Genomic DNA, 16,063 nt, shown 5'->3' on the forward strand with positions numbered 1-16,063 from the left:
GTAGTTTTTTATTTTATGCGAAAAAATAATAAAAGGAAGCAGAGAATGCTGTTTGTAGATTTTTATTTTAAGTGAAAAAATAATAAAAAGAATCAGAAAATGCTGTTTGTAGCGTTTTATTTTCAGCGAAAAAATAATAAAACAGAGCGGAAAATGCTGTTTATATCTTTTTATTTTAAGCTAAAGAATAATAAAAGAAGCGGAAAATGCGTTTGTAGCTTTTTATTTTAAGCGAAAAATTAATACAGCGAATCGAAAAATGCTGTTTGTAGCTTTTTATTTTAAGCGAAAAAATAATAAAACAAAGCAGAAAATGCTGGTTGTAGCTTTTTATTTTAAGCGAAAAAATATTAGAACGAAGCAGAAAATGCTGTTTGTAGCTCTTTTTTAAGCTAGAAAATAATAAAACGAGTCGGAAAATGCTATTTGTATCTTTTTATTATAGGCAAAAAAATAAAACAAAGCAGAAAATGCTGGTTGTAGCTTTTTATTTTAAGCGAAAAATAATAAAACGAATCGGAAAATGCTGTTTGTAGCTTTTTATTTTAAGCGAAAAAGTTATAGAACGAAGCACAAAATGCTGTTTGTGGCTTTTTATTTTAAGCGAAAAATAATAAACCAATCGGAAAATGCTGTTTGCAGCTTCTTATTTGAAGCGAGAAAATAATAAAACGAAGCGAAAAATGCTGCTTGTAGCTTTTTATTTTAAGCGAAAAAATAATAAAACGAAGCAGAAAATGCTGTTTGTAGTTTTATATTTTAAGCGAGAAATAATAAAACGAAGCGGAAAATGCTGTTTGGAGCTTTTTATTTTAACCGAGAAAATAATACAACGAAGCGGAAAATGCTGCTTGTAGCTTTTTATTTTAAGCGAAAAAACAATAAAACGAAGCGGAAAATGCTGTTTGTAGCTTTTAATTTTAAGCGAAAAAATAATAAAACGTATCGCAAAATGCTGTTTGTATCTTTTTATTTTAATTGAAAAAATAATAAAACGAATCGCAAAATGCTGTTTGTAGCTTTTTATTTTAAGCAAAAAAATAATAATACGAAGCGGAAATTGCGTTTGTAGCTTTTTATTTTAAGTAAGAAAATAATACAACGAAGCGGAAAAAGGTGCTTGTAGCTTTTTTTTTAAGCGAAAAATAAAACGAAGCAGAAAATACGGTTCGTAGCTTTTTATTTCAAGCGAAAAAATAATAAAAAGAAGCAGAAAATGCTGTCTGTGGCTTTTTATTTTAAGCGAAAAAATAATAAAAAGAAGCAGAAAAGGCTGTTTGCAGCTTTTTAGTTTTAGCGAGAAAATATTAAAACGAAGCGGAAAATGCGGTTCGTAGCTTGTTATTTTAAGCGAAAAATAATAAAAGGAAGTGGCAAATGCTGCTTGTAGCTTTTTATTTTAAGCAAAAAAATAATACAACGAAGCGGAAATTGCTGCTTGTAGCTTTTTATTTTAAGCGAAAAAATAATAGAACGAAGCAGAAATTGCTGCTTGTAGCTTTTTATTTTAAGCGAAAAAATATTAGAACGAAGCAGAAAATGCTGTTCGTAGCTTTTAATTTTAAGCTAGAAAATAATAAAACGAATCGGAAAATGCTATTTGTAGCTGTTTATTTTAGGCGAAAAAATAAAACGGAGCAGAAAATGCTGTTCGTAGCTTTTTAATTTAAGCGAAAAAAAAGAAGAAAATGCTGTTTGTAGTTTTTTATTTTATGCGAAAAAATAATAAAAGGAAGCAGAGAATGCTGTTTGTAGATTTTTATTTTAAGTGAAAAAATAATAAAAAGAATCAGAAAATGCTGTTTGTAGCGTTTTATTTTCAGCGAAAAAATAATAAAACAGAGCGGAAAATGCTGTTTATATCTTTTTATTTTAAGCTAAAGAATAATAAAAGAAGCGGAAAATGCGTTTGTAGCTTTTTATTTTAAGCGAAAAATTAATAAAGCGAATCGAAAAATGCTGTTTGTAGCTTTTTATTTTAAGCGAAAAAATAATAAAACAAAGCAGAAAATGCTGGTTGTAGCTTTTTATTTTAAGCGAAAAAATATTAGAACGAAGCAGAAAATGCTGTTTGTAGCTCTTTTTTAAGCTAGAAAATAATAAAACGAGTCGGAAAATGCTATTTGTATCTTTTTATTATAGGCAAAAAATAAAACAAAGCAGAAAATGCTGGTTGTAGCTTTTTATTTTAAGCGAAAAATAATAAAACGAATCGGAAAATGCTGTTCGTAGCTTTTTATTTTAAGCGAAAAAGTAATAGAACGAAGCACAAAATGCTGTTTGTGGCTTTTTATTTTAAGCGAAAAATAATAAACCAATCGGAAAATGCTGTTTGCAGCTTCTTATTTGAAGCGAGAAAATAATAAAACGAAGCGAAAATTGCTGCTTGTAGCTTTTTATTTTAAGCGAAAAAATAATAAAACGAAGCAGAAAATGCTGTTTGTAGTTTTATATTTTAAGCGAGAAATAATAAAACGAAGCGGAAAATGCTGTTTGGAGCTTTTTATTTTAACCGAGAAAATAATACAACGAAGCGGAGAAGGCTGCTTGTAGCTTTTTATTTTAAGCGAAAAAACAATAAAACGAAGCGGAAAATGCTGTTTGTAGCTTTTAATTTTAAGCGAAAAAATAATAGAAGAAAGCAGGAAATGCTGTTTGTAGCTTTTTATTTTAAGCGAAAAAGTAATAGAACGAAGCAGAAAATGCTGTTTGTGGCTTTTTATTTTAAGCGAAAAATAATAAACCAATCGGAAAATGCTGTTTGCAGCTTCTTATTTGAAGCGAGAAAATAATAAAACGAAGAGAAAAATGCTGCTTGTAGCTTTTTATTTTAAGCGAAAAAATAATAAAACGAAGCAGAAAATGCTGTTTGTAGTTTTATATTTTAAGCGAGAAATAATAAAACGAATCGCAAAATGCTGTTTGTAGCTTTTTATTTAAAGCGAAAAAATAATAATACGAAGCGGAAATTGCGTTTGTAGCTTTTTATTTTAAGCGAAAAAATAATAAATGACTCGGAAAATGCTGTTTGCAGCTTTTTATTTTAAGCGAGAAAATAACAGAACGAAGCGGAAAATGCTGTTTGTAGATTTTTATTTTAAGCAAAAAAATAATAAAACGAAGTGGCAAATGCTGCTTGTAGCTTTTTATTTTAAGCAAAAAATAATACAACGAAGCGGAAATTGCTGCTTGTAGCTTTTTATTTTAAGCGAAAAAATAATAGAACGAAGCTGAAAATGCTGTTATTAGCTTTTAATTTTAAGCTAGAAAATAATAAAACGAATCGGAAAATGCTATTTGTAGCTTTTTATTTTAGGCGAAAAAATAAAACGGAGCAGAAAATGCTGTTCGTAGCTTTTTAATTTAAGCGAAAAAAAAGAAGAAAATGCTGTTTGTAGTTTTTTATTTTATGCGAAAAAATAATAAAAGGAAGCAGAGAATGCTGTTTGTAGATTTTTATTTTAAGTGAAAAAATAATAAAAAGAATCAGAAAATGCTGTTTGTAGCGTTTTATTTTCAGCGAAAAAATAATAAAACAGAGCGGAAAATGCTGTTTATATTTTTTATTTTAAGCTAAAGAATAATAAACGAAGCGGAAAATGCGTTTGTAGCTTTTTATTTTAAGCGAAAAATTATTAAAGCGAATCGGAAAATGCTGTTTGTAGCTTTTTATTTTAAGCGAAAAAATAATAAAACAAAGCAGAAAATGCTGGTCGTAGCTTTTTATTTTAAGCGAAAAAATAATAGAACGAAGCAGAAAATGCTGTTTGTAGCTCTTTTTTAAGCTAGAAAATAATAAAACGAGTCGGAAAATGCTATTTGTATCTTTTGATTATAGGCAAAAAAATAAAACAAAGCAGAAAATGCTGGTTGTAGCTTTTTATTTTAAGCGAAAAATAATAAAACGAATCGGAAAATGCTGTTTGTAGCTTTTTATTTTAAGCGAAAAAGTAATAGAACGAAGCAGAAAATGCTGTTTGTGGCTTTTTATTTTAAGCGAAAAATAATAAACCAATCGGAAAATGCTGTTTGCAGCTTCTTATTTGAAGCGAGAAAATAATAAAACGAAGCGAAAAATGCTGCTTGTAGCTTTTTATTTTAAGCGAAAAAATAATAAAACGAAGCAGAAAATGCTGTTTGTAGTTTTATATTTTAAGCGAGAAATAATAAAACGAAGCGGAAAATGCTGTTTGGAGCTTTTTATTTTAACCGAGAAAATAATACAACGAAGCGGAAAATGCTGCTTGTAGCTTTTTATTTTAAGCGAAAAAACAATAAAACGAAGCGGAAAATGCTGTTTGTAGCTTTTAATTTTAAGCGAAAAAATAATAGAAGAAAGCAGGAAATGCTGTTTGTAGCTTTTTATTTTAAGCGAAAAAATAATAAAACGTATCGCAAAATGCTGTTTGTAGCTGTTTATTTTAAGCAAAAAATAATAAAACGAAGCGGGAAATGCGTTTGTAGCTTTTTATTTTAAGCGAGAAAATAATACAACGAAGCGGAAAATGCTGCTTGTAGCTTTTTATTTTAAGCGAAAAATTAAACTAAGCAGAAAATGCGGTTTGTAGCTTTTATTTTAAGCGAAAAAATAATAAAAAGAAGCAAGAAATGCTGTTTGTGGCTTTTTATTTTAAGCGAAAAATAATAAACGAATCGGAAAATGCTGTTTGCAGCTTTTTATTTTAAACAAAAAATAATAAAACGAAGCGGGAAATGCTCTTTGTAGCTTTTTATTTTAAGCGAAAGAATAATAAAACGAAGCAGAAAATGCTGTTCGTAGTTTTTTATTTTAAGCGAGAAAATAATACAACGAAGCGGAAAATGCTGCTTGTAGCTTTTTATTTTAAGCGAAAAAATAATAAAACGAAGCAGAAAATGCTGTTTGTATCTTTTTATTTTAATTGAAAAAATATTAAAACGAATCGCAAAATGCTGTTTGTAGCTTTTTATTTTAAGCGAAAAAATAATACGAAGCGGAAATTGCGTTTGTAGCTTTTTATTTTAAGTAAGAAAATAATACAACGAAGCGGAAAAAGGTGCTTGTAGCTTTTTATTTTAAGCGAAAAATAAAACGAAGCAGAAAATGCGGTTCGTAGCTTTTTATTTCAAGCGAAAAAATAATAAAAAGAAGCAGAAAATGCTGTCTGTGGCTTTTTATTTTAAGCGGGAAAATAATAAATGAATCGGAAAATGCGGTTTGCAGCTTTTTATTTTAAGCGAGAAAAATAAAACGAAGCGGAAAATGCTGTTTGTAGCTTTTTATTTTAAGCAACAAAATAATAAAACGAAGCGGAAAATGCGTTTGTAGCTTTTTATTTTAAGCGAAAAAATAATAAAACTAATCGAAAAATGCTGTTTGTAGGTTCTTATTTTAAGCGAAAAAATATTAAAACAAAGCAGAAAATGCTGGTTGTAGCTTTTTATTTTAAGCGAAAAATAATAAACGAATCAGAAAATGCTGTTTGTAGCTTTTTATTTTAAGCGAAAAAATAATAGAACGAAGCAGGAAATGCTGTTTGTAGCTTTTTATTTTAGGCGAAAAAATAATAAAACGTATCGCAAAATGCTGTTTGTAGCTGTTTATTTTAAGCGAAAAAATATTAAAACGAAGCGGAAAAATGCGTTTGTAGCTTTTTATTTTAAGCGAAAAAATAATAAAACTAATCGAAAAATGCTGTTTGTAGGTTTTTATTTTAAGCGAAAAAATAATAAAACAAAGAAGAAAATGCTGGTTGTAGCTTTTAATTTAAAGCGAAAAATATTAAAACGAATCGGAAAATGCTGTTTGTAGCTTTTTATTTTAAGCGAAAAAATAATAGAACGAAGCAGGAAATGCTGTTTGTAGCTTTTTATTTTAAGCGAGAAAATAATACAACGAAGCGGAAAATGCTGTTTAAGCTTTTCATTTTAAGCGAAAAATTTAAGCTAAGCAGAAAATGCGGTTCGCAGCTTTTATTTTAAGCGAGAAAATAATAAAACGAAGCGGAAAATGCTGCTTGAAGTTTTTTATTTTAAGCGAAAAAATAATAAAACAAAGCAGAAAATGCTGTTCGTAGCTTTTTATTTTAAGCGAAAAAATAATAAAACGAAGCAGAAAATGCTGTTCGTAGTTTTCTATTTTATGCGAAAAAATAATTAAAAGAATCGGAAAATGCTGTTTGTAGCGTTTTATTTTCAGCGAAAAAATAATAAAACGATGTAGAAAATGCTGTTCTTAGCTTTTTATCTTAAGCGAGAAAATAATACAACGAAGCGGAAAATGCTGCTTGTAGCTTTTTGTTTTAAGCGAAAAATTAATAAAATGAAGCAGAATACGCTGTTCGTAGCTTTTTATTTTAAGCGAAAAAATAATAAAAAGAAGCAGAAAAGGCTGTTTGTGGCTTTTTATTTTAAGCGAAAAAATAATAAATGAATCGGAAAATGCTGCTTGCAGCTTTTTAGTTTTAGCGAGAAAATAATAAAACGAAGCGGAAAATGCGGTTCGTAGCTTGTTATTTTAAGCGAAAAATAATAAAAGGAAGCAGAAAATGCTGTTTGTAGCTTTTTATTTTAAGCGAAAAAATAATAAATGACTCGGAAAATGCTGTTTGCAGCTTTTTATTTTAAGCGAGAAAATAACAGAACGAAGCGGAAAATGCTGTTTGTAGCTTTTTATTTTAAGCAAAAAAATAATAAAACGAAGTGGCAAATGCTGCTTGTAGCTTTTTTATTTTAAGCAAAAAAATAATACAACGAAGCGGAAATTGCTGCTTGTAGCTTGTTATTTTAAGCGAAAAAATAATAGAACGAAGCAGAAAATGCTGTTTGTAGCTTTTAATTTTAAGCTAGAAAATAATAAAACGAATCGGAAAATCCTATTTGTAGCTTTTTATTTTAGGCGAAAAAATAAAACGGAGCAGAAAATGCTGTTCGTAGCTTTTTAATTTAAGCGAAAAAAAAAAGAAAATGCTGTTTGTAGTTTTTTATTTTATGCGAAAAAATAATAAAAGGAAGCAGAGAATGCTGTTTGTAGATTTTTATTTTAAGTGAAAAAATAATAAAAAGAATCAGAAAATGCTGTTTGTAGCGTTTTATTTTCAGCGAAAAAATAATAAAACAGAGCGGAAAATGCTGTTTATATCTTTTTATTTTAAGCTAAAGAATAATAAAAGAAGCGGAAAATGCGTTTGTAGCTTTTTATTTTAAGCGAAAAATAATAAAGCGAATCGGAAAATGCTGTTTGTAGCTTTTTATTTTAAGGGAAAAAATAATAAAACAAAGCAGAAAATGCTGGTTGTAGCTTTTTATTTTAAGCGAAAAAATAATAGAACGAAGCAGAAAATGCTGTTTGTAGCTCTTTTTTAAGCTAGAAAATAATAAAACGAGTCGGAAAATGCTATTTGTATCTTTTTATTATAGGCAAAAAAATAAAACAAAGCAGAAAATGCTGGTTGTAGCTTTTTATTTTAAGCGAAAAATAATAAAACGAATCGGAAAATGCTGTTTGTAGCTTTTTATTTTAAGCGAAAAAGTAATAGAACGAAGCACAAAATGCTGTTTGTGGCTTTTTATTTTAAGCGAAAAATAATAAACCAATCGGAAAATGCTGTTTGCAGCTTCTTATTTGAAGCGAGAAAATAATAAAACGAAGCGAAAAATGCTGCTTGTAGCTTTTTATTTTAAGCGAAAAAATAATAAAACGAAGCAGAAAATGCTGTTTGTAGTTTTATATTTTAAGCGAGAAATAATAAAACGAAGCGGAAAATGCTGTTTGGAGCTTTTTATTTTAACCGAGAAAATAATACAACGAAGCGGAGAATGCTGCTTGTAGCTTTTTATTTTAAGCGAAAAAACAATAAAACGAAGCGGAAAATGCTGTTTGTGGCTTTTAATTTTAAGCGAAAAAATAATAGAAGAAAGCAGGAAATGCTGTTTGTAGCTTTTTATTTTAAGCGAAAAAGTAATAGAACGAAGCAGAAAATGCTGTTTGTGGCTTTTTATTTTAAGCGAAAAATAATAAACCAATCGGAAAATGCTGTTTGCAGCTTCTTATTTGAAGCGAGAAAATAATAAAACGAAGCGAAAAATGCTGCTTGTAGCTTTTTATTTTAAGCGAAAAAATAATAAAACGAAGCAGAAAATGCTGTTTGTAGTTTTATATTTTAAGCGAGAAATAATAAAACGAATCGCAAAATGCTGTTTGTAGCTTTTTATTTAAAGCGAAAAAATAATAATACGAAGCGGAAATTGCGTTTGTAGCTTTTTATTTTAAGCGAAAAAATAATAAATGACTCGGAAAATGCTGTTTGCAGCTTTTTATTTTAAGCGAGAAAATAACAGAACGAAGCGGAAAATGCTGTTTGTAGATTTTTATTTTAAGCAAAAAAATAATAAAACGAAGTGGCAAATGCTGCTTGTAGCTTTTTATTTTAAGCAAAAAATAATACAACGAAGCGGAAATTGCTGCTTGTAGCTTTTTATTTTAAGCGAAAAAATAATAGAACGAAGCTGAAAATGCTGTTATTAGCTTTTAATTTTAAGCTAGAAAATAATAAAACGAATCGGAAAATGCTATTTGTAGCTTTTTATTTTAGGCGAAAAAATAAAACGGAGCAGAAAATGCTGTTCGTAGCTTTTTAATTTAAGCGAAAAAAAGAAGAAAATGCTGTTTGTAGTTTTTTATTTTATGCGAAAAAATAATAAAAGGAAGCAGAGAATGCTGTTTGTAGATTTTTATTTTAAGTGAAAAAATAATAAAAAGAATCAGAAAATGCTGTTTGTAGCGTTTTATTTTCAGCGAAAAAATAATAAAACAGAGCGGAAAATGCTGTTTATATTTTTTATTTTAAGCTAAAGAATAATAAACGAAGCGGAAAATGCGTTTGTAGCTTTTTATTTTAAGCGAAAAATTATTAAAGCGAATCGGAAAATGCTGTTTGTAGCTTTTTATTTTAAGCGAAAAAATAATAAAACAAAGCAGAAAATGCTGGTCGTAGCTTTTTATTTTAAGCGAAAAAATAATAGAACGAAGCAGAAAATGCTGTTTGTAGCTCTTTTTTAAGCTAGAAAATAATAAAACGAGTCGGAAAATGCTATTTGTATCTTTTGATTATAGGCAAAAAAATAAAACAAAGCAGAAAATGCTGGTTGTAGCTTTTTATTTTAAGCGAAAAATAATAAAACGAATCGGAAAATGCTGTTTGTAGCTTTTTATTTTAAGCGAAAAAGTAATAGAACGAAGCAGAAAATGCTGTTCGTGGCTTTTTATTTTAAGCGAAAAATAATAAACCAATCGGAAAATGCTGTTTGCAGCTTCTTATTTGAAGCGAGAAAATAATAAAACGAAGCGAAAAATGCTGCTTGTAGCTTTTTATTTTAAGCGAAAAAATAATAAAACGAAGCAGAAAATGCTGTTTGTAGTTTTATATTTTAAGCGAGAAATAATAAAACGAAGCGGAAAATGCTGTTTGGAGCTTTTTATTTTAACCGACAAAATAATACAACGAAGCGGAAAATGCTGCTTGTAGCTTTTTATTTTAAGCGAAAAAACAATAAAACGAAGCGGAAAATGCTGTTTGTAGCTTTTAATTTTAAGCGAAAAAATAATAGAAGAAAGCAGGAAATGCTGTTTGTAGCTTTTTATTTTAAGCGAAAAAATAATAAAACGTATCGCAAAATGCTGTTTGTAGCTGTTTATTTTAAGCAAAAAATAATAAAACGAAGCGGGAAATGCGTTTGTAGCTTTTTATTTTAAGCGAGAAAATAATACAACGAAGCGGAAAATGCTGCTTGTAGCTTTTTATTTTAAGCGAAAAATTAAACTAAGCAGAAAATGCGGTTTGTAGCTTTTATTTTAAGCGAAAAAATAATAAAAAGAAGCAAGAAATGCTGTTTGTGGCTTTTTATTTTAAGCGAAAAATAATAAACGAATCGGAAAATGCTGTTTGCAGCTTTTTATTTTAAACAAAAAATAATAAAACGAAGCGGGAAATGCTCTTTGTAGCTTTTTATTTTAAGCGAAAGAATAATAAAACGAAGCAGAAAATGCTGTTCGTAGTTTTTTATTTTAAGCGAGAAAATAATACAACGAAGCGGAAAATGCTGCTTGTAGCTTTTTATTTTAAGCGAAAAAATAATAAAACGAAGCAGAAAATGCTGTTTGTATCTTTTTATTTTAATTGAAAAAATATTAAAACGAATCGCAAAATGCTGTTTGTAGCTTTTTATTTTAAGCGAAAAAATAATAATACGAAGCGGAAATTGCGTTTGTAGCTTTTTATTTTAAGTAAGAAAATAATACAACGAAGCGGAAAAAGGTGCTTGTAGCTTTTTATTTTAAGCGAAAAATAAAACGAAGCAGAAAATGCGGTTCGTAGCTTTTTATTTCAAGCGAAAAAATAATAAAAAGAAGCAGAAAATGCTGTCTGTGGCTTTTTATTTTAAGCGGGAAAATAATAAATGAATCGGAAAATGCGGTTTGCAGCTTTTTATTTTAAGCGAGAAAAATAAAACGAAGCGGAAAATGCTGATTGTAGCTTTTTATTTTAAGCAACAAAATAATAAAACGAAGCGGAAAATGCGTTTGTAGCTTTTTATTTTAAGCGAAAAAATAATAAAACTAATCGAAAAATGCTGTTTGTAGGTTCTTATTTTAAGCGAAAAAATAATAAAACAAAGCAGAAAATGCTGGTTGTAGCTTTTTATTTTAAGCGAAAAATAATAAACGAATCAGAAAATGCTGTTTGTAGCTTTTTATTTTAAGCGAAAAAATAATAGAACGAAGCAGGAAATGCTGTTTGTAGCTTTTTATTTTAAGCGAAAAAATAATAAAACGTATCGCAAAATGCTGTTTGTAGCTGTTTATTTTAAGCGAAAAAATATTAAAACGAAGCGGGAAAATGCGTTTGTAGCTTTTTATTTTAAGCGAAAAAATAATAAAACTAATCGAAAAATGCTGTTTGTAGGTTTTTATTTTAAGCGAAAAAATAATAAAACAAAGAAGAAAATGCTGTTTAAGCTTTTCATTTTAAGCGAAAAATTTAAGCTAAGCAGAAAATGCGGTTCGCAGCTTTTATTTTAAGCGAGAAAATAATAAAACGAAGCGGAAAATGCTGCTTGAAGTTTTTTATTTTAAGCGAAAAAATAATAAAACAAAGCAGAAAATGCTGTTCGTAGCTTTTTATTTTAAGCGAAAAAATAATAAAACGAAGCAGAAAATGCTGTTCGTAGTTTTCTATTTTATGCGAAAAAATAATTAAAAGAATCGGAAAATGCTGTTTGTAGCGTTTTATTTTCAGCGAAAAAATAATAAAACGATGTAGAAAATGCTGTTCTTAGCTTTTTATCTTAAGCGAGAAAATAATACAACGAAGCGGAAAATGCTGCTTGTAGCTTTTTGTTTTAAGCGAAAAATTAATAAAATGAAGCAGAATACGCTGTTCGTAGCTTTTTATTTTAAGCGAAAAAATAATAAAAAGAAGCAGAAAAGGCTGTTTGTGGCTTTTTATTTTAAGCGAAAAAATAAAAAATGAATCGGAAAATGCTGCTTGCAGCTTTTTAGTTTTAGCGAGAAAATAATAAAACGAAGCGGAAAATGCGGTTCGTAGCTTGTTATTTTAAGCGAAAAATAATAAAAGGAAGCAGAAAATGCTGTTTGTAGCTTTTTATTTTAAGCGAAAAAATAATAAATGACTCGGAAAATGCTGTTTGCAGCTTTTTATTTTAAGCGAGAAAATAACAGAACGAAGCGGAAAATGCTGTTTGTAGCTTTTTATTTTAAGCAAAAAAATAATAAAACGAAGTGGCAAATGCTGCTTGTAGCTTTTTTATTTTAAGCAAAAAAATAATACAACGAAGCGGAAATTGCTGCTTGTAGCTTTTTATTTTAAGCGAAAAAATAATAGAACGAAGCAGAAAATGCTGTTTGTAGCTTTTAATTTTAAGCTAGAAAATAATAAAACGAATCGGAAAATCCTATTTGTAGCTTTTTATTTTAGGCGAAAAAATAAAACGGAGCAGAAAATGCTGTTCGTAGCTTTTTATTTTAAGCGAAAAAAAAAAAGAAAATGCTGTTTGTAGTTTTTTATTTTATGCGAAAAAATAATAAAAGGAAGCAGAGAATGCTGTTTGTAGATTTTTATTTTAAGTGAAAAAATAATAAAAAGAATCAGAAAATGCTGTTTGTAGCGTTTTATTTTCAGCGAAAAAATAATAAAACAGAGCGGAAAATGCTGTTTATATCTTTTTAATTTAAGCTAAATAATAATAAACGAAGCGGAAAATGCGTTTGTAGCTTTTTATTTTAAGCGAAAAATAATAAAGCGAATCGGAAAATGCTGTTTGTAGCTTTTTATTTTAAGCGAAAAAATAATAAAACAAAGCAGAAAATGCTGGTTGTAGCTTTTTATTTTAAGCGAAAAAATAATAGAACGAAGCAGAAAATGCTGTTTGTAGCTCTTTTTTAAGCTAGAAAATAATAAAACGAGTCGGAAAATGCTATTTGTATCTTTTTATTATAGGCAAAAAAATAAAACAAAGCAGAAAATGCTGGTTGTAGCTTTTTATTTTAAGCGAAAAATAATAAAACGAATCGGAAAATGCTGTTTGTAGCTTTTTATTTTAAGCGAAAAAGTAATAGAACGAAGCAGAAAATGCTGTTTGTGGCTTTTTATTTTAAGCGAAAAATAATAAACCAATCGGAAAATGCTGTTTGCAGCTTCTTATTTGAAGCGAGAAAATAATAAAACGAAGCGAAAAATGCTGCTTGTAGCTTTTTATTTTAAGCGAAAAAATAATAAAACGAAGCAGAAAATGCTGTTTGTAGTTTTATATTTTAAGCGAGAAATAATAAAACGAAGCGGAAAATGCTGTTTGGAGCTTTTTATTTTAACCGAGAAAATAATACAACGAAGCGGAAAATGCTGCTTGTAGCTTTTTATTTTAAGCGAAAAAACAATAAAACGAAGCGGAAAATGCTGTTTGTAGCTTTTAATTTTAAGCGAAAAAATAATAGAAGAAAGCAGGAAATGCTGTTTGTAGCTTTTTATTTTAAGCGAAAAAATAATAAAACGTATCGCAAAATGCTGTTTGTAGCTGTTTATTTTAAGCAAAAAATAATAAAACAAAGCGGGAAATGCGTTTGTAGCTTTTTATTTTAAGCGAGAAAATAATACAACGAAGCGGAAAATGCTGCTTGTAGCTTTTTATTTTAAGCGAAAAATTAAACCTAGCTGAAAATGCGGTTTGTAGCTTTTATTTTAAGCGAAAAAATAATAAAAAGAAGCAAGAAATGCTGTTTGTGGCTTTTTATTTTAAGCGAAAAATAATAAACGAATCGGAAAATGCTGTTTGCAGCTTTTTATTTTAAACAAAAAATAATAAAACGAAGCGGGAAATGCTCTTTGTAGCTTTTTATTTTAAGCGAAAGAATAATAAAACGAAGCAGAAAATGCTGTTCGTAGTTTTTTATTTTAAGCGAGAAAATAATACAACGAAGCGGAAAATGCTGCTTGTAGCTTTTTATTTTAAGCGAGAAAATAATACAACGAAGCGGAAAATGCTGCTTGTAGCTTTTTATTTTAAGCGAAAAAATAATAAAATGAAGCAGAAACGCTGTTCGTAACTTTTTATTTTAAGCGAAAAAATAATAAAAAGAAGCAGAAAAGGATGTTTGCAGCTTTTTAGTTTTAGCGAGAAAATAATAAAACGAAGCGGAAAATGCGGTTCGTAGCTTGTTATTTTAAGCGAAAAATAATAAAAGGAAGCAGAAAATGCTGTTTGTAGCTTTTTATTTTAAGCGAAAAAATAATAAATGACTCGGAAAATGCTGTTTGCAGCTTTTTATTTTAAGCGAGAAAATAACAGAACGAAGCGGAAAATGCTGTTTGTAGCTTTTTATTTTATGCAAAAAAATAATAAAACGAAGTGGCAAATGCTGCTTGTAGCTTTTTATTTTAAGCAAAAAAATAATACAACGAAGCGGAAATTGCTGCTTGTAGCTTTTTATTTTAAGCGAAAAAATAATAGAACGAAGCAGAAAATGCTGTTTGTAGCTTTTAATTTTAAGCTAGAAAATAATAAAACGAATCGGAAAATGCTATTTGTAGCTTTTTATTTTAGGCGAAAAAATAAAACGGAGCAGAAAATGCTGTTCGTAGCTTTTTAATTTAAGCGAAAAAAAAGATGAAAATGCTGTTTGTAGTTTTTTATTTTATGCGAAAAAATAATAAAAGGATGCAGAGAATGCTGTTTGTAGATTTTTATTTTAAGTGAAAAAATAATAAAAAGAATCAGAAAATGCTGTTTGTAGCGTTTTATTTTCAGCGAAGAAATAATAAAACAGAGCGGAAAATGCTGTTTATATCTTTTTATTTTAAGCTAAAGAATAATAAACGAAGCGGAAAATGCGTTTGTAGCTTTTTATTTTAAGCGAAAAATTAATAAAGCGAATCGGAAAATGCTGTTTGTAGCTTTTTATTTTAAGCGAAAAAATAATAAAACAAAGCAGGAAATGCTGGTTGTAGCTTTTTATTTTAAGCGAAAAAATAATAGAACGAAGCAGAAAATGCTGTTTGTAGCTCTTTTTTAAGCTAGAAAATAATAAAACGAGTCGGAAAATGCTATTTGTATCTTTTTATTATAGGCAAAAAAATAAAACAAAGCAGAAAATGCTGGTTGTAGCTTTTTATTTTAAGCGAAAAATAATAAAACGAATCGGAAAATGCTGTTTGTAGCTTTTTATTTTAAGCGAAAAAGTAATAGAACGAAGCACAAAATGCTGTTTGTGGCTTTTTATTTTAAGCGAAAAATAATAAACCAATCGGAAAATGCTGTTTGCAGCTTCTTATTTGAAGCGAGAAAATAATAAAACGAAGCGAAAAATGCTGCTTGTAGCTTTTTATTTTAAGCGAAAAAATAATAAAACGAAGCAGAAAATGCTGTTTGTAGTTTTATATTTTAAGCGAGAAATAATAAAACGAAGCGGAAAATGCTGTTTGGAGCTTTTTATTTTAACCGAGAAAATAATACAACGAAGCGGAAAATGCTGCTTGTAGCTTTTTATTTTAAGCGAAAAAACAATAAAACGAAGCGGAAAATGCTGTTTGTAGCTTTTAATTTTAAGCGAAAAAATAATAAAACGTATCGCAAAATGCTGTTTGTAGCTGTTTATTTTAAGCAAAAAATAATAAAACGAAGCGGGAAATGCGTTTGTAGCTTTTTATTTTAAGCGAGAAAATAATACAACGAAGCGGAAAATGCTGCTTGTAGCTTTTTATTTTAAGCGAAAAATTAAACTAAGCAGAAAATGCGGTTTGTAGCTTTTATTTTAAGCGAAAAAATAATAAAAAGAAGCAAGAAATGCTGTTTGTGGCTTTTTATTTTAAGCGAAAAATAATAAACGAATCGGAAAATGCTGTTTGCAGCTTTTTATTTTAAACAAAAAATAATAAAACGAAGCGGGAAATGCTCTTTGTAGCTTTTTATTTTAAGCGAAAGAATAATAAATCGAAGCAGAAAATGCTGTTCGTAGTTTTTTATTTTAAGCGAGAAAATATTACAACGAAGCGGAAAATGCTGCTTGTAGCTTTTTATTTTAAGCGAAAAAATAATAAAACGAAGCAGAAAATGCTGTTTGTATCTTTTTATTTTAATTGAAAAAATAATAAAACGAATCGCAAAATGCTGTTTGTAGCTTTTTATTTTAAGCAAAAAAATAATAATACGAAGCGGAAATTGCGTTTGTAGCTTTTTATTTTAAGTAAGAAAATAATACAACGAAGCGGAAAAAGGTGCTTGTAGCTTTTTATTTTAAGCGAAAAATAAAACGAAGCAGAAAATGCGGTTCGTAGCTTTTTATTTCAAGCGAAAAAATAATAAAAAGAAGCAGAAAATGCTGTCTGTGGCTTTTTATTTTAAGCGGGAAAATAATAAATGAATCGGAAAATGCTGTTTGCAGCTTTTTATTTTAAGCGAGAAAAATAAAACGAAGCGGAAAATGCTGTTTGAAGTTTTTTATTTTGAGCGAAAAAATAATAAAACAAAGCAGAAAATGCTGTTCGTAGCTTTTTATTTTAAGCGAAAAATA

This window comes from Amblyomma americanum, chromosome 2 (assembly GCF_052857255.1).
Source record: "Amblyomma americanum isolate KBUSLIRL-KWMA chromosome 2, ASM5285725v1, whole genome shotgun sequence".
Lineage (NCBI taxonomy): Eukaryota > Metazoa > Arthropoda > Arachnida > Ixodida > Ixodidae > Amblyomma > Amblyomma americanum.